This window comes from Homarus americanus, unplaced genomic scaffold (assembly GCF_018991925.1).
Source record: "Homarus americanus isolate GMGI-L3 unplaced genomic scaffold, GMGI_Hamer_2.0 scaffold11202, whole genome shotgun sequence".
NCBI classification, from domain to species: domain Eukaryota; kingdom Metazoa; phylum Arthropoda; class Malacostraca; order Decapoda; family Nephropidae; genus Homarus; species Homarus americanus.
The window spans coordinates 21,444-39,612 of record NW_024757073.1 but is presented as its reverse complement, the minus strand read 5'-3'; the positions used below and the strand labels follow the sequence as shown (position 1 = coordinate 39,612).

General features: G+C 35.1%; 1 long non-coding RNA gene across 1 annotated transcript; it reads left to right on the top strand.

The window, feature by feature from the left end:
* Positions 1 to 534: 534 nt before the first annotated feature.
* Positions 535 to 16,052, top strand: LOC121857368. The gene is made up of 3 exons (XR_006087176.1): positions 535 to 572; positions 657 to 730; positions 15,854 to 16,052. It is a non-coding gene; the product is annotated as an uncharacterized LOC121857368 (long non-coding RNA).
* Positions 16,053 to 18,169: the final 2,117 nt, after the last annotated feature.

Genomic DNA, 18,169 nt, shown 5'->3' with positions numbered 1-18,169 from the left:
GAGTACCTAGTAACGTTTTTTGCGCTTTGCCTTGCACAGGATGCAACGGGATGCCCAATCAACTAGCCCCCTCGCGGGACAAATTATAAAACGTTGCATGCTGGCTAGATATTTCATAAATAATAATGTTTTTTGAAGGAATGTCCCTCCTTACTTAGGCTTATTAAGGCCTATATATTATTTAATTTGTATGTACCCGAGAGTCAAGCCAAGTAGTTATGGCAGCATAGTACAGGCGGAACCAGGGACAGCACTAAAAATCCGTTTCTTATGATATGGAATAAACAGTTTAATTGAATTTTAACAAAGATTGGCTTGAAGTGTTCCCTTGTTACTCGTTCTCGGGGACGGATGGTGACGGGTACAGCGCATGCGTCAATCCAAACTGTCACCTCTTTATTCAACCTCAATAACTCACATTACAAATATTTTTGCATCACAAATTATGAATAAGATAATTATGCCCTAGCAATGTATGTTATGTGAATCACTAATTTGGTACCAATCATTACCTTTTATTTCCACAGAAAACGTCTCATGTCTCAGTAAATCATGGCTGCATACAAAGCGAGGTAAACAAAGCCCTTGGTTATTTCCGTACACTTTATGATATATTGGTATTATGATCCTCGTATTAAATGTCACCCGCTTTTCAGGTTGCAAGAGTTTGACACGGTACTGAGCCAAGATGTGATAGACATAAAGAAGGTGCGAAAGCTCTGTTTTAGCGGTAAGTTGATATGTGATGGTGCAAGGCCTCCCTCAGGTGGGCGTATGTTGACCCTTATCAAGTTCCCAACTCAATACTTTCCAATTAAATTTATAAACGATCAAGAGATTAACAAGCATTAAGCTTTAATGTCGAATTGATTTTCATGGATATGGTAAAATTTATTTTGTTTTCTAAGTGGAAAACAGCAAAAACACTTCCTTTAAAGTTCATACTGTACACTGAATTTGTGGATGATTACCCTGAATGTAATTTTTATATCACAAATTTACTGGTCCTATATCTGATTGGTATGGAACACCAATAATCCAATTTTAACTGATAATTAATGACGATTGACCTGCGGCCGATTTTTCATAGAACATTATTATAAAAATGTTGCAATTTCACTGCTTTTGGTGAATTTATAGTATCACACCGGTCTTTACTTATGTATTAAAAATATGTATCTCGTAATGTTTACACAATTCTAAGGCTTTTTCTTCTATGATATTTCCACCGGAAATTAAGGGTAAACGAGATAATTTTTCAAGATTATTACTGTCGCTCAGTAACAAGTGTCTCCATGATTTTTTTGCTTATGGCGGAGGTGATCTGACCCCCTGCTCACACATCGCTACAGGCCTCCGACGGGGGTTAGGTTAGGTTTGGTTTTCTTTTCTTTTCTTTTCTATTCTATTCTATTCTTTCTTGGTTTGATTCTATTCTTTCTTGGTTGGTTGGTAAAATAACTTATGTTCTTTATTCTAAAAAAAATCCAACTTTTTCCATTATGATTGTTTGGGGGGGGGTATAAAAAAAAAACGTGATTTCCGGTGTGGTAATATAAATTGACCGTGTTTTCTACTGGACACTGTCGTAATTTGAGCAAATGTGTTAAAAAGTGGTTATTTCTAAATTAAACCTAACCTAACCTTAGTTGATAAGGTAAACAAGTGGTAAAAGCATTGTTAGAAGACCTCACCAACCTAACCAAACAAACCTACCTAACTTTACCGATAATATTGCAGTAAACAGCAACCATAGAATTTTGGGAATTCACTACACTCAATCAATAGAACTATTTTTTCAATGATCATTTTCTTACATTACATTAGTGTAAACGCCTTCTGAGCGTTTAAAGGTTAATCAGACTCTTCACGTTAAACTCTTCACGTTATAATTTGGTCAAACCTGTTGAATACAATTCATTTTAGTATTTCAAATAATAAATCATACATAAATGTTTAATCCAATATATATTCACATAACAATCATAGCTATGTAATTAGTCTAATCTTAACACTTATAAAGAGTACTTAATTTGCCATATTTCTATGTTGTCACAATGATAACCGATGCAATGGACACAGTCTACCTGTGTAAACTTAAGTACAAGTTAAACTTACGGGTTGAAAGTCTCAAGAGAAACAGGTTAGGTGTTGACTCTGTGATGGGGATAGCTACAGTGACTGTGCCCTTCCCGGCATCACATGCCCAGCCCTTACTACCACCCAACACCCCAACCTCCTCTGGGTATCTCCATCTCCACCATCTCAATACTCTATATATGGGCAGGCACGCCCAATAAACATGACATGACTTACACCCTAACATAATGTTTGTTTATGGGTCATCGTAATCATTACTGCTTGCGGTAACAATTAGGTTAGGTAACACCTTTTTTTTTTATTAGATTCTTTGGTTGCTGTAATCTGGAATTTTATCACTTTACCTAACTTCCTAGCTGTATATTAAACAGAAAGAACTTACTATGATGTGGTGTAATTTTAATTTTTTTGTGGACGTGAGAGCAGCTGCCCATACCGACCGGTTCATAAGCATAAACTGAGCATCGGCGTTGATCCAGCCTGGGCGGCGGAGTGTTTTGAAATACGTCAATATGATTGGCTGTTTACATCCTGGGATGAGACGCCCTCGCTGCATTACTGCTGAAAAAACAGAGTAGTGCATGCATAGGTTCCTAATTATCTACCAAACGAAGCATTTGCACAAGAATTGATTATCATACCAGAACTCGCTGATAAAAGTAGAGTAAGAAAATAAACAGCAAAACAAATAACTCGTCTCTTGGTCAGTTGTCAATATTAACCATTTAACTTTATATGTCAGTACCAAAGAATGAGTAGTGTAATTCCAAGGGGGTAAATTAATACTTGATGAGAGTGGTATAGTCTTATTTCCAACTTGAGGAAGCACGGTGATTATATACACACCAACTCCTCGACCAAGCAATGAGGTTTACTTTTTCGGTTAATATTTACTAGTTACCAATGCTTCCTTATATAGTGAGAAAGAAAAAATCCTATAGCATTTCTGTCAGAAAATTATATTTTTCAATAAAACTTTTGTTTTGGTCATGCACCTATTTGGAAGTTGTTCAAAAAACATAAAAAACCACTGGAAAAAAAACATAATTTCAACCTAACCATGCCAAAACTAATCTAACCTAACCTAAATTTAAAATCCTAAAATTTTCAAGTATTTTAACTGATATGACCCCTCCAATTACCAACTATATTAGTTGTTCAAAGTGGGCAGGGCTTTGAAGTAGAGGGAAAATGTTAGGTTGAAATACCAAAAAAAAAAAGACACCAAACAAACTTTTGAAAACCTTACCTAACCTTTCCTAACTTATAAAAATCCTAAAACTATAAAAATCTTACGTAATTTGTGCTTTCAGTGTGTCGTATGTGATGGTGGTGTTTTCAGTGTTCAGGTGAGGAGAGACTCATAAACTTGAAAGCGCGATTCTTAACCTTTTTACGAATTAGGAAAGGTTAGGTAAGGGTTTTAAAGGTTTGTTTGGTGTTCTTTTTAGTGTGTTGCCCCGCACTTTTTCTCTACTTCAAAGGCCTGCCCACTTTAATTAACTAATATTGTTCATAATTTTATTGATTGAATTACTAAAAAAATTAAAATTTCTAACAGAAATGCTATAGAATAAGTTATTTTTATTTTTTCTCATTCTCCTTATATGACTCAATATATTAGTAGGTGTTGGCAACTACTAAATATTTACCAGTTTTTAATGTGTTCTTTGTAAATATTCAGGAGAGTACAACAGACTTGGGGCGATTACATCGGTAATGTATTCAATTACGATTACATGGTAATTTTATGATTGCAGTATGATTACAATTACAGTAAAAATGGATGTAATCAATTATGATTACATGAAGCATAATCATGATTACAATCATGATTACTTCGAAAGGAATGTGCATAAATCAAAATCTTGAATAGATGGCTCTAAATTTTTATAAGATTAATATGGAAATTATAAATACTGTACAGGAATGTATCTGACCTAAGTAACTCTGAAGTGTTCTCAAGTTTTGGAATTTTTTTTAACATAAATGCTTATTAGAGGATAGTAATTTAGTGCTCTGATAAAATTAAATGTATGGTATACTGCATACTCAGATATACCTAAGACGTTACTTTCACTAAATGTAGATTATCAAAACAATACTGTATTATTAATTTTCAAATTTAACATTAATTATTTATAGACATGAATTAGACCTCAAGTTTTGAAACATACTATGTCCATTAAATCAAACATAGTTTTAAGAATAAAAACAATCTAATGCTATTCATTTAAACAAATAAAATGTCCTGTACATAATATACATTAATAACAGTAAGAAAATATTGAATGGTTACACCTCAGGACAGCAGGGATTTGGAAATTAATGCTTATTATACTCTGGAAAGTTTTATCACTAAACTGGCACCTATCTGGCATGAAGATTCGGCAAGCAACACTGAATACTCTCTCAGTAGGTGCTGAAGTTACTGGTACTACAAGGTTGTACCTCTCTAGTCCGGCAACCTCGGGACCTGACCGGTGCCGGACCATGGAAATTGCCGGACCATGGAAATTCACCCTTTTCCTGGATAGATAGTGACTTGTGCTTATGCCTGGAAGCACTAGCACCACTTTCTCTTCGTCATGGTCTCTTTGAAGACATATTGAAGGGTTAAATGTCATATAGTAGCTTCTCAAATTTCGCGAGTTTTTAATTCTTAACGCATTTTATTGGAACACAAAAAAATAAATTAATAAAAATTTTGACGGCAGAAACTTGAATTTCGACGGGTTTGAACGGCCCGCCAACGTGCAGACGACGTGCATAATCGTGTAAACAGCATCATTTCTCTTGTGTACAAAAGATTCATTATTGTTTATTACTGAATGTCTTTTTTATTGAATTAATGTTTATGTGTGCAAAATGAGCAATACAATTCATTAATAATACGTAGAATATTAAAACACGAGGAAATGACACAGCATTGTTTTCGTTGATTACAAAACCAGTGACTGACTGGTTCTACATATAAAACTGAAGAAAATAAGACCTTGGTTGTAGCTGTAGTAAAATTAATATGGTTGTTTTAAGTAATGTTATTTAATGTTAATAAATGGAACAATAGAAGTAGCTAATGATAATGGTAAAGAAAAAAGAGAGATCGCGTATGTAAGTGCGCATGCGCACACGTGAAAACATATCGTCATTACTTTACATAAGAATATGAAAGCAACACTTATTTACTGTTCATATATATTTTAATTAATGTTTCTGAATTTGTTTTTATTGAATTAATGTACGTGTGTGCAAAATTAACAATACAATTTATTAATAATACGTGGAATATTAGAGGAGACGAGACGGCTGCCGGCATTGTTTATGTTAAAGCTTACGAAACCAGTGACTGATTGGTTCTACATATAAAACTGAAGAAAATAAGACCCTGAGTTTAGCTGTAGTAAAATTAATGTAAAAAATTAATATGGTTGCTTGAAGTACCTGTAATGTTATTTAATGTTAATAAATGGAACAATATAAGTAGCTAACCATTAATGGTAAAAAAAAAAGTGAGACTGCTCGTATGTAAGTGCGCACATGTGAAAATATATCGTCATTACTCTACATAAGAATATGAAAGCAACACTTATTTACTGCTCATATATATTGAAGGGTTAAATGTTGTACTCTGTATAGACAAGCAGAGAGAGAGAGAGAGAGCAGCCGAACTGCCGGATGTAAACAAACCTTAATTTCCCGCGGCTTTTTTTTTTTTTAAGGGGATTAGCCCACCCGGGCATAGGTCACTGACCCACATTGGGGCCTGAGGGGCAAAAATTTAATACTCCTGTAATAATAATAATAATTCAGATAAGAAAAAAAAAAAAAAACTGCCTATCTACCTATTGGACAAACTAAAATCGTTCCGGACCACAGGAGTTTCCGGACCACAGAATGCCGGACTAGAGAGGTACAACCTGTACAAGGTGCAGTGGGGTATGCTATAACGAATCTAATTGGTTCTAGAACCTTGTTCGTTATAGCATTCGTTCGTTATAGGATTAATCCGTTCCAGGCCCCCAAATACAACCACTTAACACTGAAAAATATAATATTAAATTGTAAAAATTGTAAAAAAGTGCATAAATATGCATCTAAACCCTTGAAATAAAGAATATCATTAATACTTGTAATACAGAAACAATAAATTAGTAAAAAAAAAAAAATTATAATGTTCGTTGTACAAGTTTCGTTCGTTATAGCATTATCAATTTTATAGGTAAAACCGTTCTTTATAGGAATATTCGTAGTAGGATCCATTCGTTATAGCATACCCCACTGTAATTCATTGTGAGGTTAGAGAGGACAGGCATGGATGCTTTGTTTAGTTCCCAGAATTGAAGAGGATCTGTGTCTTATGGAAGGCAGGGATCTGACAGGTAGCTTATGACCTCCCCAGAGCTTGTGTTTTGTGTTTCTAATGTAGTTCTGGAAGCAGACAAGTAGCTAAATAGCTTACTTTGCTTGCTTGGCGGTGTCAAGTTTGATGATTCTGCACATCATTCGTGTGTAGTTTAAACTTACAGTCTGATTTAAAATCATAAGAATAAACAAATTCATACTGTAACGTGGCTGAAGCATCACTTAATTGATAAAATGATAAGCCTAAGTCTGCATTTTTGCACGTTCGGTGTTTGCTTAGACATAAATCAGTGTTTAACATCACGAATGCTTAATTCTTACTGACTTGATATTTTGTTACAAGCAGGTAGAGTATTAAACAATATGGATGGTGAATTTGCCAAGTCATATAAAGGACTGAATGTAGATGACTGTATTGAAATTCATGAGCTCAGTATTGTAAGAAAAGGAAATGAAATACTGGTATGTACTTACTATTGTAATCGTGATTACGATTACATTTTGAATGTAATCGATTACGATTACTTTGTCCAAAATAAGAATAATCGATTACAGATTACAATTACCTCATGTCTGGGGTACAACCATGGAACTCTATACAGGTATTGATTTTTGTATAGGGAGATAGAGCAAAAATATACTTTACTCTAGTATTTTTGTCACATATTTAATATTTTGAGTTAAGTGAAACCCCTTTAAATCAGACTTCTGTACATTATGTCAGAAACCCTCATAAATCAGATGAGCTCTGGCTTAGAGGGAGGTTGTGTGGGTTAGCAGTTGGCTGGGGCATTAGTTCCTATGTGATTGTAGTTGTGACCACTGCTCTTCTGCACACTGTTGTGTTTGTATTTAGTGCTTCCCTGGTGTGTTATTATGTCTGCTAAAGCAAGTAAAGGCAAACCAACACCACTGAGGACCACTGGGAGAAAAGGAATGGTGCACAGGACTCTACCACTTGAAAAGAAACTGAAGATATCAGACAGAATCTATGCTGGAGTCTCCATGAATTTTATCTGTGAGGAGTTTTTGCTGAAGCGAAGTATTTTTTATGACATCACCTGGAGGAGATGACTAATACCAGAAGGTGTAGTTCAATTTTTTTTTGACATGTTTTTATCATAATAGTAAGTATTTTAAAAAGTAACATTTACTGGAACCTAATAGAACCTGACTTAACCAACCAAAGAACCCTACCTTATCTTACCCAACTTCCTAGCCAGGGGAGGGTGTGCCCCCTGGACTCCCTGCTATATTAAACAGAAAGTACTTACGGTATTTTGATATCTGCTACAAATGAAAGCAACTTTGTTGAAGTGTCATGGTGAAATTTTATGCTTTTTGTGGATGTGAGAGTATGCTTGGACTGAGCTTGTCGGTTGTAAACAAACTGAGCAAACGGTAACGCCTCTTACTCAGCTGACTTTTCAGAGAAGTGTTTATGGTAATTAATTTCTTCACATACAAAACTTGTAGAGACATAATTTTTTTGTCATAATCATTTTTTCACTGTGTTTTACCCTGCAATTTCCCTCATCTTTCATATCCTGCCCACTACAGGTGATTTATGATCATAGATAGAGAAGAAAAAAAAACCCAACTATTAAAATAAAAAGTTTTTGTCTCCTTTAAAATACTTACAATAATGATAAGAACATCTTTAGAAAAAATGAACGAAATGGAACATATCTTTCTGGTGTTAAATATTCCTTCAGTATTACCCATAGCTTCTAAATATATGTGTAAGTGTAATTAAATATAAATGTGAATACCCTGTATACATAATGTAAGTGTACCGTATATCTCGGCCTATAAGGCGTCGGGGTGCATAAGACGGCCCCCCCAAATTTCCATTTAAAAAGTAGCTTTTGAGCTCTATTCTCTGTATAAGACCAGTCCCCCAAATGTGACACTTACCCACTGACTCAGTAGTCCTTTACCAACCATCCTTGGTTTTTTAAAATAAGGCCAACTCACTTCAAGTAATGTCATCAAATGTTACCCGCTGGTGTAGTGTAAACACTAGTGACATCACTGAAGCGTCTGCTATTTACCGGTAACTGGAACTAATGTCTGTGTCGAGTAAAATTTTTCCATTTACTTGAAATGGATTTACCGATTTATTTGTTTATTTATTTATTTATTTATTTATAATATACCGTAACATATTAAACACACTGCAAGTATTTTCTTTAATTTATACGCTTGCTTCGCAGGAGACGATCGGTGGTGGGAGTGTGTTCCCACTGTTTATACAACAGCTACCGTATTCTATTTGTGGTGTTTCATTAGGATTTGAGTGAAAAAGGTTCGTGTATATATATATATATATATATATATATATATATATATATATATATATATATATATATATATATATATATATATATATATATATATATATATATATATATATATATATATATATATATATATATATATATATATATATATATATATATATATATATATATATATATTATATATATATATATATATATATATATATATATATATATATATATATATATATATATGTATATATATATATATGTATATATATATATATATATATATATATATATATATATATATATATATATATATATATATATATATATATATATATATATATATATATATATATACTGTATATATATATAGAGTATTACCCCGCCTAACGCGGTTTCACTTAGCGCGTTTTACCGTATACGCGGTGCCTCGCCAGAGCTGAACTTTCACTTAACGCGGGTTTTTTCCACGTATACGCCCAGAGTGTCCGGCTCGAGAGCTATTTTTAGATTCCCCCCACCTGCCACCCTGCCTGACTGCCTGTTTTAGCTCATAAAATTCATACAAATTACCCGGCCAGAATATAATTTACATTGCTGGAATTCTTACAATATGATGATCATTTTGAATATAAACATCATAGATTTTGCATTAGACATACAAATTTTAGATATAATGTTTACTCTGAGTAAATATGTTATTTTTTGTGCAAAATATATGACATTTGTATTCAAAATATTCCCGGTCTTACAAGGAATCCAGCAATATCAATTATATTATCCTAACTTTAGTTTGAGGTATTATTCATTACTAAAAAGGTAAATATTCTGGTTTTCCCACACATACTGGTAGGGAGGGTTGGTGGGTGGTGGGGGGGAGGGAGGGACCGACCGACCATCTGTTACCGTGTGAAGAATATATATTTTTTTTTTATTAACTGAAGATATTTGTTTTAGCTCATAAAATTCATACAAATTACCCGGCCAGAATACAATTTACATTGCTGGAATTCTTATAATTTGATGATCATTTTGACTATAAACATCATAGATTTTGCATTAGACATACAAATTTTAGATGTAATGTTTACTGTGAGTAAATATGTTATCTTTTGTGCAAAATATATGACATTTATATTCAAAATATTCCTGGTCTTACAAGGAATCCAGCAATGCCAATTATATTATCCTAACTTTAATCTGAGGTATTATTTAATACTAAATGTTAAAATTTAGTTTTTCACCCAACATCTCTTGAAGGGAGGATTGGTAGGGGGTGGGTGGGAGGGTTGGGACGGACCACGCGGTTGGAAGAGGGGTGGAGGCAAGGTGGGGTACTTTGATTGACAGATAGTGTCGTGAAGAATATTTTTTTTTTATTAACTGAAGATATTTGTTTTAGCTCATAAAATTCATACAAATTACCCGGCCAGAATATAATTTACATTGCTGGAATTCTTACAATTTGGTGATCATTTTGAATATAAACATCATATATTTTGCATTAGACATAAAATTTTTAGATAAAATGTTTAATCTGAGTAAGTATGTTATCTTTTGTGAAAAATATATGACATTTATATTCAAAATATTCCTGGTCTTACAAGGAATCCAGCAATGTCAATTATATTATCCTAACTTTAGTTTGAGGTATTATTTATTACTATACCTGGTTTTCCCCCAAAATTTCTCAGAGGGAAGAGCCAGCGAGTGTAGTGTGAGAAGAGGGGGAGGGAGTTGAGTCCATTATTTGAATGGACATTAGCTTGGCGACTGTATTTCTCTATTTCTCTTAAGTATTAATTGTGTGCATGTACCATCATAAAATTAAGATGTTATTTTTACTAGAACATAGGTATTGTGTTGGAAAAAGTGGAGTTTGGGGGTCAGCTGGTCTCTATTTCATTTAATCCCATATGTTCTATTTGTTGTTCATAACACACGGTACCCTGTGGTTTTATGTATAATATATATATATATATATATATATATATATATATATATATATATATATATATATATATATATATATATATATATATATATATATATATATAATAATATATATATATATATATGTATATATATATATATATATATATATATATATATATATATATATATATATATATATATATATATATATATATATATATATATATATATATATATATATATATACAGTGGCCTAGGTTAGCGAACTCAATCCGTTCAGAAGATTGGATTAGATTGTAACGACGTTAGTTAGCGAGGAAACCATTGTTTCAATGGGTTTTTGGGTGGTGGTTCCAGCTCACGAAAATTTCTAACTTCAACAAAAATGGGCGAGGAAGAATTTACTTACTTTTGAGGAGGTGTATGTAGAAGGCTCCTGGATGATGGTGATGATGTGCGCATTTGAAGTGGGAGGTGCAGGAGGAGAAAAGGGGAGAAGAGAAGGAAGTGGAAGTGGAGGAGAAGCATTTTACTGCTTCTTGGAAGGTGAAGTCACCTTCCATGAAAATGTCAGGAACCTCTGGACTGACAGATTCTCCACCATGAACATCCTCTCTCCTTCTTGAAGTGGAAGGCTGAGGGCTAGCATCTTGTTCCCTCTGCCTTTTTACTGAAAGTATCAGTGTGGTCTGTGGGGCATCTGTCACTCCTCACCAATAACTTATGTTTAAGAAGGGGCCACCTGGAGTCCTCAACATGACACAAAAGTTAGTTCGGATTTTTCCACTTCTGGGTGCTTTGAAGCCCAGTTCCTAGACTTCTCCCAGTGGTAAATCACATCTTTCAACTGTTTAGCTGACATATAAAGGGTCATCACTTTCAATTTCCTCCTCACACTGTCAGCCTCTACCCGTAACATCTCATCCAGTTCCTTCAAGTGGTAGGAGTAAGTTCCTCCTCATGGGGCATCACAAGCTCTTCCACATCCTTCTCCTCCACTTCAAGACCAATAACTTGACCAATGGACACAATCTCCTGGTGTCTCTATTGTCATCCTCAAATCCCTCCAAAATCATGGACTACTGATGGCCACAGTGCTTTCCATGAAGAATTGAGGGTTCTATTGGAGACTTCTTGCCATTGACACAATCAATTTTACAGCCTCCAGGGCCCGTTGAATTGTGTCTTCCAGAACTGTTTCAGTGTTGAGTTCAGGATCAATGGAAGTTGCCTGATGACACCTCCTAAGCATTTTCTTCATGTACAACTTCTTGAAGTTGCTGATCACATTCTGGTCCATTGGCTGTATGAGTGATGTAGTGTTTGAGCAAAAGCAACACTTTCACAAGTCAAATTTATACTCAAATTTCTGGCAAGGTCAGGGTCATGACCAGGGGCATTATCCATGAGGAGAAGAGCCTTTAAAAGGAAGTTTATTGAGGTAGTTAGGTAGCTCTTGACAGAGGGGCAAAACACATCAACAGCCCATTCATTAAGAACTGTCTTGTCACCCATGCCTTCTGGTTGGACTTCCAATAGAAACTCAAGCATTGTTCTTACCACTTTCTGTTGCTTGAACACCCTGGGGTTTTCAGAGTGGTAGACAAGCATAAACTTCAGTCAGGAAATCCCCTGAAGCATTGTGGCACCAAGCAATAGAGTGAGAGCCCGGTCTTTCAGCAGGTTTATGCAGGTAAAGAAACTCATCATGGTGATGAATGTTCTTTTGGGCATCTTTTTCCAGAACAGCCCAGTTTAAGTCCCAACATTGAACACTTGCTGTGGAAGATAATTTCTTCTTCCATCCAGTTTTTTAAATTCAATTAAAAACTTTGCTGCCCCTTCTTTATCAGCACTAGCGAAAGCTTCACCATGCCTAACAACACTTAAAATGTCACTTCTTTTCTTAAATTTTTGAACCAGCCTTTGCTAGCCGAAAATCATTTCAAATTCTGTTCCTGAAGAACCAGGTTGATCTGTCTTTAAATGTTCGCCATCTCCCTGGCTCTTTCACAAAATGAAATCACCAGAAACTGAATCACCTTTCATCTGTTTTCCCTAATCAGATGATAAGTAACCTCTCAGTTTCTACGATTAGGGATCTACTTTTAAACACTCTTGTAGATTTGTCTCTCACGTTCACTTCATAGAATTTGTCTTTTGTGCAAAATTGTCGACACAGTTGATGCGACATGCCATATTCTTTGCATATTTGATTTAATACCTTGTTCGTGTTTTTGTGTTATTTCACCGCTTTATTTGGTTGAAATCACTTTTTCTTGATCTCTTAGGCCCCATGCTGGATTCAAACAATGGCCTTACGTATTTTTCAAAGTTAAACTAGCTGGTAAATAAAAGAATATTTTCTTTAAAGTAACACTGCACTGCACTATATTTTGTCAATATGTAAAATAATTTTCAAAATGACCAATAATTTGCTTGGAAACATAGAAAAAAAAGCGTTTAGTTGAAGAGTCTCCAAACAGATGTTACCTCAGTGAAAACAGAGAGAGACTGGCAGCCTGTTTAACATGTTAGAGGCTGGATGCAGCGCATTAAACTAGTCACTTTACCTTCAATTATGTTCAATAATTGTTAAAATGACTAAAAAATTGAATATTAAACTTTTAAAATTATTGAATAGTATAAACTTCTTGATATTTACAAAATAGTAAAATTTAAGCCCTAGAACCGATTAATGTATTGGCCAGGACTGATACTAAAAAGCTGGTTGCCCGGTCAGTGCAAGCGAAAACATGTTAAGGGTCGGTTAAGTAGAGGGTTACGTTAATGAAATTTTTGATTAAGCGAATTGAAGATCCTTATGGAAGGCAGTTAGTTAATGAAATTACGTTAACCGAGGGTGTTAGATTAGCGAGGGTCACTGTATATATATATATATATATATATATATATATATATATATATATATATATATATATATACATATATATATATATATATATAAATAATATATATATATATAACATATATATATATATATATATATATATATATATATATATATATATATATATATATATATATATATATATATATATATATATATATATATATATATATATATATATATATATATATATATATTTTCCGTACGTGACCCTGGTTTTAGCGAGCTTTTCGATTAACGCTTCGATTAGCAAACGCGGTCTTCAGTGCGATTGCGAAAAATTAAACGCTTGAACAACATGTTGGCGATCATATCTGGTAAAATTATATATATATATATATATATATATATATATATATATATATATATATATATATATATATATATATATATATATATATATATATATATATATATATATATATATATATATATATATATATATATATATATATATATATATATATATATATATATATATATATATATATATATATATATATATATATATATATATATATATATATATCGATTGTTTGGAACAGTGCAGCGTTGATTTAAAGAAAATAATCTTGAATTAAACCAGAGAGCTAAAATTTTATGGGTGAAATGGCACCATGGGGTGACTTCTCTTCCACCCCAATGCCTTCTCTTCTTCCTTCTCCTCCACCCCCATTCTAAATCCAATCATCATCATCATCATCCAGGAGCCTTCTACATACACTGAAGTAAGTGAACTTTTCTACCATTTTGTTGAATTAGGAAATTTTAGGTGACTGGAACCAATTGCCCAAAAACCATTCAAACAATGGTTTGGGTTAGCAAGCGTTTGAGTTATGACGACCTTCTGGAGCAGTTGAGTTAGATTAACCGAGGGCCACTGTATTTATTTTTATAATCGCAGTCATGTACTGAATATTCTACCCTATGCAAATAATATAAATTTTAAATGAATTATTTCTAGTGTGGTCGACTTCCTACACAAAGACAGGCTATAAATAGCCTCCTTATCTCCTCTCCATCTGTTACCCTCTGTTCTGAGAGAGAAGGTCTTGGTAAATAACTTTTGTTTGTTTATTTTCATTGTTTGTCTAATTTATCATGTTGTATCAAAGTAATATTACTAAAAGTTTTAGGCAGCTACCAAAGGGCACATTTTCTGGAAAATTTGGAGAAAATTTTCCTGGTACCTGGAAATTCCTGAAAATGACGGGGATGGGGGAGTTTTTTCCGGGTTTTATAGATGAAAATCAGGTGCATTTTCTGGAAATTATAAGAAAAAATTTCCAGTTCCTTGAAAATTCTGGGATAGGGGATATTTTCCTGATTTGAGAGATGGTGTAATGGGCAATTTCTAGAACTTCCGAGAACATTTATCCGTTAACCGGAAAATTACGATGTTGAGGTATTTTTTCAGGCATTGAGAGAGTCGTCTCATTACCCGGAAGTGCTCTGTTCTGGCTAATAGAGATACTACTGATTTATGATGCTTTTTCCATCTAAGGCTTATTGAGGGTTAAATAAAATATAATTTAGTTATCGTACATCACTATGACAGAGGTATCCATGTAATTTGACATAAAATTGATAAATTTTATTATAAGACTTGATTACAGCAGACTGATACCTCAATTAACCCGTTGAGCACCAACCAATATTATAAGTAATAGACACCCCAGTGCTGTGCCCCCCCTCCCCTCCAATTTTTTTTTTCCCTAATTCATCTGAAATTGGTCCAGGAATCATGAAAATTACAAGAATTCCCGAGTGTGTGTGAATGGTGGTGGAGGAGGTAGGGAAGGTCTCACGGTGCCCATCACCATGGCACTGACAGTTTTCCATTTTCCGAACACCTCTTGTGTGTGTTTTGTTTCTTTTGTTTTATTTCTGGTTATTCCTCCCACATCAATCATTATTCAACATGCATGTTAGAAAATAAATTAAACATTGCTATGAGTTGATATTTTTTTATGATGTTTGTTTATACACGTCCCCCCCCCCTCAATTGCATACAATTGGGTATTATCCGTTTCTGTGAATGGTAAAAGCTGTGTAGGGTGTCATGGCAGCACTGCCACTGCCTGGTTCACATCATATTATTACATTAATAGTTCTGAAGAGTGTGATAGTCCCTTGAACCATGGAGCTACTTTACACTCATTACAGCAGTAACGAGTATCCTTCCTCTTCTTTGCTCTTCGTGGCGTGTTGTAGCAGACGTGACACTGCTTCTGTGCTTTCTTCTTGCCAGGTGTTGGTGGTAAGGTGGAAGGAAAGTGCAACCTCTGAGGCGGAGAGTGTGTCACGAGCTGGATTACGGGGTGTTACATGGTGTTGTTGCCAGTACGTCTGAAACATCTCCTTCACCACTTCAACAAGAAGATGAAGTGTTCTGATCATAGAGTGGATCATTATCCGACTCAGAAAAATCAACTGGGGTAAGCTCTGATGTAGGCTCATGCTCGACAGCGAGTTGCGAGTATTCCGCCTCAGTCCGCCTGGAGTGAGAGCTGTGTGACATTTTCATGCATGGCTGGCATGAGCGTGACTCACTGAGTGATGAATACTGTTGCCACTGTGGCATGCAGGGAGTGGAGCCACATGGCCCGGGAAGCAGTATACCAGTAGGCAAGGAGGGGGTGATAATGTAGCTCTAAGAGGCATCTCGCTACTACCACAAATATGAGTTCAGACAATGCTAAATCTAGCCATGTACTTTTACAGGATTAGCGCTGGTCGTGGCTGGTCACCCAACCCGTATAAGTACTGAATTAGCGCTCGACGGGTTAATCAAAGACATAATTAGCAATAGGAACTTAAGATAAATCTGATCAAACTTATCTCTGGAACAAAATTCATATGAAGAAATAATAAGCATTTTATCTTCTTGGTAATATGAACAATAAGCAAGCCTTATAAACATTAACATTCTTAGAAGTGATTTACAGTACAGGTAGTACCTCTCCAGTCTGGCATTCTGTGGTCCGGAAACTCCAAAGGTCCGGAAAGATTTTAGTTTGTCCAATAGGTAGATAAGCATATCTGAATTGTTATTATTATTACTGGAGTATTGCATTTTCGCCCCTCAGGCTCCAATGTGGGTTAGTGACCTGTGCCCGGGTGGGCTAATCCCCCGTAAAAACAAACAACAACAAAGCCTCGAGAAATTAAGGTTTGTTTACATCCGGCAGTTCGGCTGCTCTCTCTCTCTCTCTCTCTCTCTCTCTCTCTCTCTCTCTCTCTCTCTCTCTCTCTCTCTCTCTCTCTCTCTCTCTCTCTCTCTCTCTCTCTCTCTCTCTCTCTCTCTCTCTCTCTCCTCTCTCTCTCTCTCTCTCTCTCTCTCTCTCTCTCTCTCTCTCTCTCTCTCTCTCTCTCTCTCTCTCTCTCTCTCTCTCTCTCTCTCTCTCTCTCTCTCTCTCTCTCTCTCTCTCTCTCTCTCTCTCTCTCTCTCTCTCTCTCTCTCTCTCTCTCTCTCTCTCTCTCTCTCTCTCTCTCTCTCTCTCTCTCTCTCTCTCTCTCTCTCTCTCTCTCTCTCTCTCTCTCTCTCTCTCTCTCTCTCTCTCTCTCTCTCTCTCTCTCTCTCTCTCTCTCTCTCTCTCTCTCTCTCTCTCTCTCTCTCTCTCTCTCTCTCTCTCTCTCTCTCTCTCTCTCTCTCTCTCTCTCTCTCTCTCTCTCTCTCTCTCTCTCTCTCTCTCTCTCTCCTCTCTCTCTCTCTCTCTCTCTCTCTCTCTCTCTCTCTCTCTCTCTCTCTCTCTCTCTCTCTCTCTCTCTCTCTCTCTCTCTCTCTCTCTCTCCTCTCTCTCTCTCTCTCTCTCTCTCTCTCTCTCTCTCTCTCTCTCTCTCTCTCTCTCTCTCTCTCTCTCTCTCTCTCTGTCTCTCTCTCTCTCTCTCTCTCTCTCTCTCTCTCTCTCTCTCTCTCTCTCTCTCTCTCTCTCTCTCTCTCTCTCTCTCTCTCTCTCTCTCGTACAACATTTAACCCTTCAATATATATGTGAACAGTAAATAAGTTTTTTAACATTAATGGTTTGCTACTTTTATTGTTCTAGTTATTAACATTAAATAACAACCATATTAATTTTTTTACATTAATTTTACTACAGCTACAACCAGGGTCTTATTTTCTTCAGTTTTATATGTAGAACCACTCAGTCACTGGTTTTGTTATCAACGAAAACAATGCTGTCTCATTTCCTCGTGTGTTTTAATATTCTACGTATTATTAATGAATTGTATTGCTCATTTTGCACACATGAACATTAATTCAATAAAAAGACATTCAGTAATAAACATTCATGAATCTTTTGTACATAAGAGAAATGATGCTGTTTACACGATTGTGCACGTCGTCCGAACGTTGGCAAGCCATTCAAACCCGTCGAAATTCGAGTTTCCGCCATCAAAATTTAAATTTATGTCGGTAGTCTTTTTTTTGTGTGTCCAAATAAAAAACGGTGAATTAAAAACTCGTGAAATTTGAGAAGCTACTGTACGACATTTAACCCTTCAATATGTCTTCAAAGAGACCACGAAGCAGTGAAAGTGGTGCTAACTGCTAACTTAAGCGCAA